Raw genomic sequence first — 13,054 nt, forward strand, 5'->3', positions numbered from 1 at the left:
CGTGCCCTGGTGGTCATCTCCATCATGGTCGAACTCATCGCCATCCGGCTGTCTATGGCTGTGGGGAAATGCACCAATTGCATCGAGGACAAGCGGTCAAAGTCCACAGTCCCCACAGCAGATTTGTCATTTTCGATGGCATCCGGGTCTGCTTGCAGTACCGGTGCGTGGGTAAAATCACTGGGGAAGCCAACAAAATGTAGTCCAATCAATGTAAGCTAAATATGATGTGGCTGTCCATGGTTTTGATTTCTTTCTGTGGGGTTCAGGTAGAAAACATGTTGACTCACCCTACTTGTAGAGAAACGCCAAATGCCATCCTCATCTTCTTTCATGTTGACGAAAATGTATATGATTCTGTCATACAGTATACAATTGTATTTTTTGTTATATTAGGCTACCTGGCTAAAATGCTTGCTAATTTCCATTCATGGGCAACGTTAGCTAGTTAACGTTAGCCTTCTACATCTAGCTACATATTGAACTTCCATCTCAGACCAGGGGGACAAAAGTGTATGAAATAATGGTTGGATCAGAATTATAATCATTTGTCGTTATAATCATTGGCCAGTATGGAGAATTAAGTAAAACCACAAGTCCAAATCCCTATCTCCCTCCATAGCTAATTTAGGAAAGGTTCAATTTGAGCTAGTTGGTCAGCTAGCCACCGGAGGACAAAACAACAAGATGCATCAAATCCTGTTTTTCTGGATATAGATGTTCTGTATACACATTTCTCCTCTAGCCACTCCCAGTTACCACACGTTTAGATATTGTTCTGACATGCTTTGTTTCGCTTCTCACTTCGCTGCTAAAAATACATTGAAAATGTAATAACCCAGAATAGTTTTACTAGTGAATCCCAATAAACGATTTTGCAACAGTGAGCCTTCAATGGACAAAACAAGGTCAGTGATTCAGTCACTCAGTCACAACACTGAGATGCGATATATCTTGTTAACTTGACATGAGCTTGATTTGACTAAATAAAATGAGATACAAATTAAATGTATTAATTTCCGTGACTGAGTATCTTTTCCCATCAATGTTCCTATTAGATAAATATCATGGGATGTTTACAATGGTAGGTGGCATTTACACAGGCAGCCCAATTCTGATATTCTGAAAGCACCTAAGGCTAAGATAATTTACTGTTTTTATTTTATTTTACTAGGCAGGTCAGTTAAGAACAAATGATTATTTTCAATGACGGCCTAGGAACAGTGGGTAACTGCCTTGTTTGTCATAGTTTTTGTCATGTGGGTGGCAGGCAGTTTCTTCATCATATTAGAACTATGCTGAGAGAGGGCATACGTATATACCACTAGATAGCAGTAATGTGTCATCAGTGTATTTGATGGAGGGACATAACTGAGGTGTTGTACTATAATGCAGGTTTCTTTGAATAGAAAGAGAACAAACAGTCATTCAGAGTGAAACAATTATGCTATAGTTGATACTGGGCAGAATATGAGGATGATTTGGTCATTCAATGAACTGTCTCTGTAACACTACTGAATGACTTGATATTAGACTTCATCTTAACACAATAACAAAGCACCTAAGGCTAAGATAATTCACCGTTTATTTTATTGGGCAGGTCAGTTAAGAACAAATTCTTATTTTCAATGACGGCCTAGTCAAGTTACTAGTCCAACTGCCTTGTTCAGGGGTAGAAAGACAGTTTTTTTTTACCTTGTCAGCTCTGGGATTTGATCTTCCAACCTTTCAGTTACGAGTCCAACGCTCTAACCACTAGGCTACCCTGCCACCCCCACTTGTGAGACAAATTAGAAAAATAACTAAAGGAAGGGATGTCATTTTAAGCTCTTTCAACATTTTCTGCATGAGAACGGCATAACTCGAACCCCTCTCTCCCTGATCGACAGATCTGATAGCATGGGAACATTATACTGCTTTCACACAGTTTAGTGTGAACCGACTCAACTCACTCCAGTCTTTTCAAAAACTCAACCATTATTTATTATTTTATTGATTTAGATGCTACTAGAGTGGATTGATTGCCTCTTTACAATAATAGATTAGAATTGCCGTTATAATCATTGGCCAGTATGGAGAATTAAGTAAAACCACAATTCCAAATCCCTATCTCCAGCCATGGCTAATTTAGGAAAGGGACAAATTTAGCTAGCCACGGAGGACAACAACACAACGAGATGCAACAATTCAAGTTTTTCTGTCAATGGCGTGTGCTCTTAATGAGATTTGATAGTAGCTCGCTGGCTGCCCTTGCCTTCAGTGCTATGGTCGGCAACAATGTCATACTCGTTTGGACCAGACAGCATCAGATAGATGGCATACACGTAGAGAGATGCTGTTTCACTCGCTCAGATTTTTATTTTTTATAAATTGTATTTCACCTTTATTTAACCAGGTAGGCTAGTTGAGAACAAGTTCTCATTTACAATTGCGACCTGGCCAAGATAAAGCATAGCAGTGTGAACAGACAACACAGAGTTACATATGGAGTAAACAATAAACAAGTCAATAACACAGTAGAAAAAAAGAAAAAAAAGAGTCTATACACATTGTGTGCAAAAGGCATGAGGAGGTAGGCGAATAATTACAATTTAGCAGATTAACACTGGAGTGATAAATGATCAGATGGTCATGTGCAGGTAGAGATACTGGTGTGCAAAAGAGCAGAAAAGTAAATAAATAAAAACAGTATGGGGATGAGGTAGGTAAATTGGGTGCTTACTGTGAGATACATTCGGCCTCGTGCGAATTGAAGGAAAATTAGTTGAAAGATACGGTAACATTTTTTGTCCTTCCCTTGGCATCCATGAATACACGCCACTGTCTGCTTTTCAGCTTATTTTAATTGAAATTTAATTTAACCTTTATTTAACTCGGCAAGTCAGTTAAAAACAATTCCTATTCCTAATTCCTACCAAAAGGCAAAAGGCCTCCTGTGGGGACAGGGCCTGGGATTAAAAAATAATAATAAATACAATATAAATATAGGACAAAACACACATCACAACAAGAGAGACAACACAACACTACATAAAGAGATCATCCGAGACTTCTACAATCCTGTAATTGTTTACTCCATGTGTAACTCTGTGTTGTCTCTAGCCAGTATCCACCAAGCCAGGATCGGGGACAGTCCTCCTAATATATCGTGGCGAGATCTATAAAATCCTACGTGGCAAGAGCAGACTGTGTGAGCAGATGGCAATATTCTCTTTGAACATTGAATAGCCTAACAATGTTGCTTTGAGCCTTTGTGAACAGACTTTTTTGGTTTTTACTCCAATCATTTTAATTTCAAAGTTTTTACATTTGAAAATGTTTTTATTCCATATTTTAATGAGTGATAATCAAACTGTTGATTTATTGCATTGCTGGAATTGTGATTGGGTGTTGAGTAGTTGGACAGCTGTAGGATGAAGTCCTTGTTTAGGATGGGCTACTCAAGTGTGAACAGTTAACTTTTGCGGCAACAGGTAGCCTAGTGGTTAGAGCGTTGGGCCAGTAACCGAAAGGTTGTTAGTTTGAAACCCAAGGTAAAAATCTCTCGTTCTTCCCCCGAACAAGGCAGTTAACCCACTGTTCCTAGGCTGTCATTGTAAATAAGAATTTGTTCTTAACTAACTTGCCTAGTTAAATAAAGGTTCAATAAAAACCCAGAGGCAGTGTGGTAAGATTGTCCACAAAGTAAATTAAACCAAATGCCAATAAAACTATTTCAATCTCCTGAAGGGCTCACTTGCTGACTGCAAACTGTTCTGTATTATTCTGTCCGTAAATCCGTGTACGTCTATTTGTTATGTTTCTTTTTTAAATTTTTTAAAATTTATTTCACCTTTATTTAACCAGGTAGGCTAGTTGAGAACAAGTTCTCATTTGCAACTGCGACCTGGCCAAGATAAAGCATAGCAGTGTGAACAGACAACACAGAGTTACACATGGAGTAAACAATTAACAAGTCAATAACACAGTAGAAAAAAAGGGGAGTCTATATACAATGTGTGCAAAAGGCATGAGGAGGTAGGCGAATAATTACAATATTGCAGATTAACACTGGAGTGATAAATGATCAGATGATCATGTACAGGTAGAGATATTGGTGTGCAAAAGAGCAGAAAAGTAAATAAATAAAAACTGTGGGGATGAGGTAGGTGAAAATGGGTGGGCTGTTTATCAATAGATTATGTACAGCTGCAGCGATCGGTTAGCTGCTCAGATAGCAGATGTTTGAAGTTGGTGAGGGAGATAAAAGTCTCCAACTTCAGAGATTTTTGCAATTCGTTCCAGTCACAGGCAGCAGAGTACTGGAACGAAAGGCGGCCGAATGAGGTGTTGGCTTTAGGGATGATCAGTGAGATACACCTGCTGGAGCGCGTGCTACGGATGGGTGTTGCCATCGTGACCAGTGAACTGAGATAAGGCGGAGCTTTACCTAGCATGGCCTTGTAGATGACCTGGAGCCAGTGGGTCTGGCGACGAATATGTAGCGAGGGCCAGCCGACTAGAGCATACAAGTTGCAGTGGTGGGTAGTATAAGGTGCTTTAGTGACAAAACGGATGGCACTGTGATAAACTGCATCCAGTTTGCTGAGTAGAGTGTTGGAAGCAATTTTGTAGATGACATCGCCGAAGTCGAGGATCGGTAGGATAGTCAGTTTTACTAGGGTAAGCTTGGCAGCGTGAGTGAAGGAGGCTTTGTTGCGGAATAGAAAGCCGACTCTTGATTTGATTTTCGATTGGAGATGTTTGATATGGGTCTGGAAGGAGAGTTTGCAGTCTAGCCAGACACCGAGGTACTTATAGGTGTCCACATATTCAAGGTCGGAACCATCCAGTGTGGTGATGCTAGTCGGGCATGCGGGTGTAGGCAGCGATCGGTTGAAAAGCATGCATTTGGTTTTACTAGCGTTTAAGAGCAGTTGGAGGCCACGGAAGGAGTGTTGTATGGCATTGAAGCTCGTTTGGAGGTTAGATAGCACAGTGTCCAATGACGGGCCGAAAGTATATAGAATGGTGTCGTCTGCGTAGAGGTGGATCAGGGAATCGCCCGCAGCAAGAGCAACATCATTGATATATACAGAGAAAAGAGTCGGCCCGAGAATGAACCCTGTGGCACCCCATAGAGACTGCCAGAGGACCGGACAGCATGCCCTCCGATTTGACACACTGAACTCTGTCTGCAAAGTAATTGGTGAACCAGGCAAGGCAGTCATCCGAAAACCGAGGCTACTGAGTCTGCCGATAAGAATATGGTGATTGACAGAGTCGAAAGCCTTGGCAAGGTCGATGAAGACGGCTGCACAGTACTGTCTTTTATCGATGGCGGTTATGATGTCGTTTAGTACCTTGAGTGTGGCTGAGGTGCACCCGTGACCGGCTCGGAAACCAGATTGCACAGCGGAGAAGGTACGGTGGGATTCGAGATGGTCAGTGACCTGTTTGTTGACTTGGCTTTCGAAGACCTTAGATAGGCAGGGCAGAATGGATATAGGTCTGTAACAGTTTGGGTCCAGGGTGTCTCCCTTTGAAGAGGGGATGACTGCGGCAGCTTTCAATCCTTGGGGATCTCAGACGATATGAAAGAGAGGTTGAACAGGCTGGTAATAGGGGTTGCGACAATGGCGGCGGATAGTTTCAGAAATAGAGGGTCCAGATTGTCAAGCCCAGCTGATTTATACGGGTCCAGGTTTTGCAGCTCTTTCAGAACATCTGCTATCTGGATTTGGGTAAAGGAGAACCTGGAGAGGCTTGGGCGAGGAGCTGCGGGGGGGCCGGAGGTGTTGGCCGAGGTAGGAGTAGCCAGGCGGAAGGCATGGCCAGCCGTTGAGAAATGCTTGTTGAAGTTTTCGATAATCATGGATTTGTCGGTGGTGACCGTGTTCCCTAGCCTCAGTGCAGTGGGCAGCTGGGAGGAGGTGCTCTTGTTCTCCATGGACTTCACAGTGTCCCAGAACTTTTTGGAGTTGGAGCTACAGGATGCAAACTTCTGCCTGAAGAAGCTGGCCTTAGCTTTCCTGACTGACTGCGTGTATTGGTTCCTGACTTCCATGAACAGTTGCATATCGCGGGGACTGTTCGATGCTATTGCAGTCCGCCACAGGATGTTTTTGTGCTGGTCGAGGGCAGTCAGGTCTGGAGTGAACCAAGGGCTGTATCTGTTCTTAGTTCGGCATTTTTTGAACGGAGCATGCTTATCTAAAATGGTGAGAAAGTTACTCTTAAAGAATGACCAGGCATCCTCAACTGACGGAATGAGGTCAATGTCCTTCCAGGATACCCGGGCCAGGTCGATTAGAAAGGCCTGCTCACAGAAGTGTTTTAGGGAGCGTTTGACAGTGATGAGGGGTGGTCGTTTGACTGCGGCACCGTAGCGGATACAGGCAATGAGGCAGTGGTCGCTGAGATCCTGGTTGAAGACAGCGGAGGTGTATTTGGAGGGCCAGTTGGTCAGGATGACGTCTATGAGGGTGCCCTTGCTTACAGAGTTAGGGTTGTACCTGGTGGGTTCCTTGATGATTTGTGTGAGATTGAGGGCATCTAGCTTAGATTGTAGGACTGCTGGGGTGTTAAGCATATCCCAGTTTAGGTCACCTAACAGAACAAACTCTGAAGCTAGATGGGGGGCAATCAGTTCACAAATGGTGTCCAGGGCACAGCTGGGAGCTGAGGGGGGTCGGTAGCAGGCGGCAACAGTGAGAGACTTATTTCTGGAGAGAGTAATTTTCAGAATTAGTAGTTCGAACTGTTTGGGTATGGACCTGGAAAGTATGACATTACTTTGCAGGCTATCTCTGCAGTAGACTGCAACTCCTCCCCCTTTGGCAGTTCTATCTTGACGGAAGATGTTATAGTTGGGTATGGAAATCTCTGAATTTTTGGTGGCCTTCCTGAGCCAGGATTCAGACACGGCAAGGACATCAGGGTTAGCAGAGTGTGCTAAAGCAGTGAGTAAAACAAACTTAGGGAGGAGGCTTCTGATGTTGACATGCATGAAACCAAGGCTTTTTCGATCACAGAAGTCAACAAATGAGGGTGCCTGGGGACATGCAGGGCCTGGGTTTACCTCCACATCACCTGCGGAACAGAGAAGGAGTAGTATGAGGGTGCGGCTAAAGGCTATCAAAACTGGTCGCCTAGAGCGTTGGGGACAGAGAATAAGAGGAGCAGGTTTCTGGGCATGGTAGAATATATTCAGGGCATAATGCGCAGACAGGGGTATGGTGGGGTGCGGGTATGGCGGAGGTAAGCCCAGGCACTGGGTGATGATGAGAGAGGTTTTATCTCTGGACATGCTGGTTGTAATGGGTGAGGTCACCGCATATGTGGGAGGTGGGACAAAGGAGGTATCAGGGGTATGAGGAGGGGACTAGGGGCTCCATTGTGAACTAAAACAATGATAACTAACCTGAGCAACAGTATACAAGGCATATTGACATTTGAGAGAGACATACAGCGAGGCATACAGTAATCACAGGTGTTGAATTGAAAGCTAGCTAAAACAGTGGGTGAGACAACAGCTAATCAGCTAGCATAACAACAGCAGGTAAAATGGCATTGACTAGGCAACGGGGCCGACAGATAAAACGAACAAGCAGAATGGAGTACCGTGATTAATGGACAGTCCAGCGTGCATCAGCTATGTAGCCAAGTGATCAGAGTCCAGGGGGCAGCGGTGGATGGGGCAGGGGGGCTGGACTGGCGAGTGTTATCCAGGTTAAGAAACTAACAATGACTAAATAGCTTGTAGCTAGTTAGCTGGTTAGCTTCTGGAGGTTCTTGAGTGTGTTCTAAAAATTTAAAATAATAGCGATTCCGTATCACATTGGGTGAGGCAGGTTTCCGGAAGGTATAAACACATTTTTAAAAATCGGGAAGAGATAGAAAGTACATATGGGCCACTGCGTGTTTGGGACGCGGCGATGCAGACGGTTAGCAGGCCTGTGCTAACAAGCTAACAGATTAGCAGGCCGGGGTAAACAAGGTAGTAGTTAGCGGACCTGGGTTAAACAAGCTAGCAGTTAGCATGCCGAATTAGCAAGCAAGGAGATAGCGAGGGCTAGAGAGTTAGCCTTTAGAGGACGTCGTGGTGGGGTGAGTCTGTTTATTCCTCTTAATGCAGTGACATCGATAGACCGGTCGTGAGTCTGGGTATTGTAGCCCAGGATTATGCTAGGAGCACAGGAGGTCTGGCCGGGTTAGCTTCAAGCTACGTGGGTGGAAACGCTAGCCAGGAGTAATCGACCAGGGTTGCGGTTTAGCTCGATAGCTAGTTGTGAAGATCCAGCTGAAAAATGTTCCGTGTACGGTGGGAATCCGGGGATAAAAAATAAATAGGTCCGTTATGCTCTGGTTAGCGTCGCGTTGTTCGAACTGGCGAGAGCTTTCCGAGCTAAAGGTTAGCTGATGACCGGTTAGCCGAAGACCGCTAGCATAGCTGGTGGTTAGCTTCAGTTGAGGGGTTCCGGTTCCGAAGTAAATATAAATACTTTAGGAAAAGTAGCTACATTGGGTGAGGCGGGTTGCAGGAGAGTATTTGGAAGCTTAGGTTTAGCAAAATGTTTTTAAAGATATGCGAAGAAAAATATCTAAAACGAAACGAAATGGTATGGTATGTATGGTATGTATGGTATGTATTAATGTGTGGATGTCCATCACCCATTTTGTATGATATGTTACGAATTACAATTCGTATTATATGTTAAGAATTTGCAAAAAGTAGTGTATATGTAATGAATTTGTTTCATTATGACATGTTTCGAATTCTAGCTAGGTGGCTAACATTAGTTAAGCTAGGGTTTAGGGTTAAGTTTAGGAGTTAGGTTAAAAGGTTAAGGTTAGCTAAAAGGGTTAGAGGAAGGGTAGCTAATATGCTAAGTAGTTGCAAAGTAAAATGCTAAAGTTGTCTGTGATTCGAACTCGCAACCTTAGGGTTGCTAGACGTTCGCGTTATAAGTCCACTTACCCTACTTTTGTTTTTGCTTTAAAGTAACTATCTGTCTTATGTAACCATACCAAACGTAACATATCATACTAATATCAGTGTCTTGGATTTACATTGTTACGTTTAGTCTATGAGACCAGGCTGCTTAATCATATATATCTCACATGTGCCCTCCTCCTCTCCTTCTTCACCCCTCCTTGGTAGGCTAGGTCAATGCCTGACATAAATATTTCTAAATACTGTAGTGGTTTGGGGTCTCCATGTTTGAACCATTTTCTCAACACCATGTGCTCAATGTATCTTATGCATAATCTAAATGGCTCTTGTGATTAGATGAGAGCTTTTGGGATGAAGACATGTTATTATGTGGTTTGAACATGTCACCAATGCCATTTTCCCTAAATAGCAAGTTGTTGACAGTTTATTGTAACCTGCAGTTGATGAAATGCAACATGATCAGACTGCAGTGAGTCACTTGTGGAAACAAATAACACATTGACTAACTGTGAGTGGAATGTTACTTTCATCATAACACATCCTATCTTTGCATCTTTGAAGTATACTATTTCCCAATGTTGATACACGGTGTCAGTAAAACCAATTTTCTTATTTGTAAAATAAATAGCCCTGTCTATACGTGTATTTACATTTTCAAAGTCACAATGAAGGTTTGGGATTGAGCATTTTGACAGATGGTCATGCCTTCATGGAAGTGCCAGTTTCAGTGTCTATTGGTGGAAAGAAGTGTGACTATCTGAACTCCAGGTTGTTTTGAACCTGTCGCACATGAAAGAGAGCTTTCTGAAAATGACAGTATTGAGTAAAAGATTGCTACCACTCCTTCAGCTCTGTCTGTGTGTCACACAGTATCTACAGCGTGACAGTCTGAGGAATCTGGTCTGTCCAGAACAACTCACCTCGTGACAGGAAACTACTCCTCCTGCACATGTGTCCTCCTCAGCAGGCTCCAGTTGTTTCTGACCTAGGCAGCCAAATTGATATTTTTCCCACTCCAGACACAGCCTCTCATCATGGGGAGGATTGGCAAGGAGGTGTTGGGCCAACTGCTCAGATTAATCGGCTTCGTGGGGGTGGCAGTGACCATGGGTATCCCCATGTGGAGGGTGACCACGTACGTACATTGGTGCTAACATTGTGACAGGCCAGATCGTGTGGGATGGCCTGTGGATGAACTGCAAGATGCAGAGCACGGGACAGATGCAGTGTAAGATAAATGACTCAGTGATGAGGCTATCCATGGACCTCCAGGCAGCAAGGCCCTTGGTCATCATCTCCATCATCTTCAACTTTGTTGGCCTGTTTTGTTGTCACCTTCATCGGGGGCCAGTGCACCAGCTGCCTGAAATCGGATTCCTCCAAGAGTAAAGTGACGATCCTTGGATGCATGGTCCTCATCCCTGTTTGCTGGTCAGCGACGTTCACTATCTCCGACTTTAATAACCCTCTGACCATCGAGACCCAGAGGAGGGAGATAGGAGCCTCCATCTACATCGGCTTGGGCTCCACAGCGCTGCTCCTCATCGGGGGGATCATCCTCTGCACCTCCTGCCCGCCCCAGAAGATGTATGGGTACCCGAGCTATCCTCAAGGAGCGCCCATGTACCCCTATCCAGGCCAACCAATGGTTCAGGCAGGGCCCTATGGGAGAGTTTACACCCCAACCAGCAGGCCCTACTCAGGGACAGAGTTGTGTGCACCAAGCAAGCCGTATGCAGCACCAATAGAATACGCTTTACCTGGATGGCCTGGACAGTATCTGTAACAAAGTGAAATGGAAAGAAGAAAGTTAACCCTGAATATTGACTGGTATTCTCAACCTTGATGTTTTCAAGCTATTGTTTTGCTTTGCTTTGCCTCTGCAGAGTGTGATTGTGCCACCAAAATGTACTTATTTCATGTACTTTTGTCCACAATGATATGTAGATATTGTTATTGATGAGAATAACATGCAATTTATAGACATGAAAGTGGTTCAGAGTGAATAAAATTAATTTTGTTTACAAGTTTTTGCACCTGCACACAAGCGGAAGAATCTGTTCTTTCAAATGTTGACAATGTAAATCCTTAAGTATTGACTTCTAGTATGCAAACGTTATGAGAAATGGTTTGATAATGAGAATGGATGTAGCATAAATGTTCATTTTAGCAGCAGCCTGTGTTTTTCTCCCATTGTGCAACTGATGCTGTTGTTTTGTAAATAGCTGGTTGGTCTATAACTTGTGATGTATCAGTACACAAAAACAACACATTTTTCTGTAAATATTTTTACCAAAAATAAACACACTTTATGATATAATGTGAAGTCTTAATGTGTCTTTGTGGAAAAGTGGTGAAACAACAGCTGCAATTTTAAATGTTCATAAACTATGAGCAATAATCATACCAATAATCAAAGCCTATGCATTTTCAAACTTACAATTCATGTTTTAAAAGTTGCATTTTGAATTAAATTCTCCCTTAAATCATGAATCTAAAAGTCTAATCCTTTGGGGGCGGAAAAAGTACCCAATTGTCATGATACCTTAACAGAAAATGACTCAAGTAAAAGTGAAAGTCACCCAGTAAAATACTACTTGAGTAAAAGTCAAAGTATTTGGTTTGAAATATACTTAAGTATCAAAAGTAAATACAATTGCTCAAATATACTTAAGTATCAAAAGTAAAAGTATAAATAATTTCAAATTCCTTATATTAAGCAAACCAGACGGAACAATTATCTTGTTTTTTACTTAAGTACTTTACACTACTGATTGGGGGGGAATGGGTACTAAGATAACGTATGAAATTGTTTTAAGATGTTCATACCATGGATCATGTAGCTATTTGATTTGGAATTTTAGGACCCCTTCAGGTATCAAAAAGAAATATTAGAAAAATATTGCATTTGGCCTTTTCTACAAAAGCCAATAGAAGCACATTGAATAACACATTCATAAATGCCAAAAAACAGACAGAAAAGTACATCATGAGGAATAAAGTGTTGAAGTGTCTGTGCTACATCTAGAAGATATAAGAAAGCTCTGGATATATATACAGTGCCTTGCGAAAGTATTCGGCCCCCTTGAACTTTGCGACCTTTTGCCACATTTCAGGCTTCAAACATAAAGATATAAAACTGTATTTTTTTGTGAATTTTTTTGTGATAATTTTGCACGTCCAATTTTTCAGTTTTTGATTTGTTAAAAAAGTTTGAAATATCCAATAAATGTCGTTCCACTTCATGATTGTGTCCCACTTGTTGTTGATTCTTCACAAAAAAATACAGTTTTATATCTTTATGTTTGAAGCCTGAAATGTGGTAAAAGGTCGCAAAGTTCAAGGGGGCCGAATACTTTCGCAAGGCACTGTATATATATATTTTTACACATATTTAACCCCTTTATTTTTGTTGCCACAAAACCTTCTCCATACATCTTCTATTCTTTTGTATGGGTTACCTTAAGATGAGTCCCGTGACACATAGTTTGTAGCCCAAACAGTTTGGACGCTACAGAAAATGGCACATCAGCGTTACTGACATTAGACGAGTCCCGTGGGGCTTGTAGGGGTTGTAGAGCAAAAATGGAGAAGTCTCATCTTTCCATATTAGTTTTGTAGGCCAAACCGTTCGGACGCTACTGACATTTTCGTGAGAAGGCCAATTTTAGGGATGTCTCATGGGCTGACAAACACCGCTGTAGCTCGGCCACCTTTCACCGCAGATGCGGAAGGTCGACATAGGCGGATGTGGCTGATTGAGACACAGTCAGTGCAAAAAAAAAGATATCTATAAGCTTAAACTGATGGGTTTTGATGGGGTGCGTCAATAGACTCTTAAGGATTTTAAGGGATCAACATCTTTTAGTTACATAATGACGTAACTGGTCATTTCTGTTTATTTTGACGATAGCATGGTTTCTCATAAGCTACCTCATATCGCCTCTCTCCAAATATACAAACATCCCACTGGGCACACACTGGTTGAATCTACGTTGTTTCCACGTAATTTCAATAAAATTAGGTCCGTTGAACCAACGTGGAATAGATGTCTGTGCTCAGTGGGATAGTTTTGAGATTCTAAACTGTAATTCAAATCCGTTGTTTAATTAGATTACC

At 42.4% G+C, this 13,054-nt stretch overlaps 1 pseudogene; it reads left to right on the plus strand.

The window, feature by feature from the left end:
• The first annotated feature begins 9,809 nt into the window (after positions 1-9,809).
• On the plus strand, positions 9,810-11,348 carry LOC115141791 (claudin-like protein ZF-A89; annotated as a pseudogene).
• The last annotated feature ends 1,706 nt before the right edge of the window (positions 11,349-13,054 follow it).

This window comes from Oncorhynchus nerka, linkage group LG14 (genome assembly GCF_034236695.1).
Source record: "Oncorhynchus nerka isolate Pitt River linkage group LG14, Oner_Uvic_2.0, whole genome shotgun sequence".
Classification (NCBI taxonomy): domain Eukaryota; kingdom Metazoa; phylum Chordata; class Actinopteri; order Salmoniformes; family Salmonidae; genus Oncorhynchus; species Oncorhynchus nerka.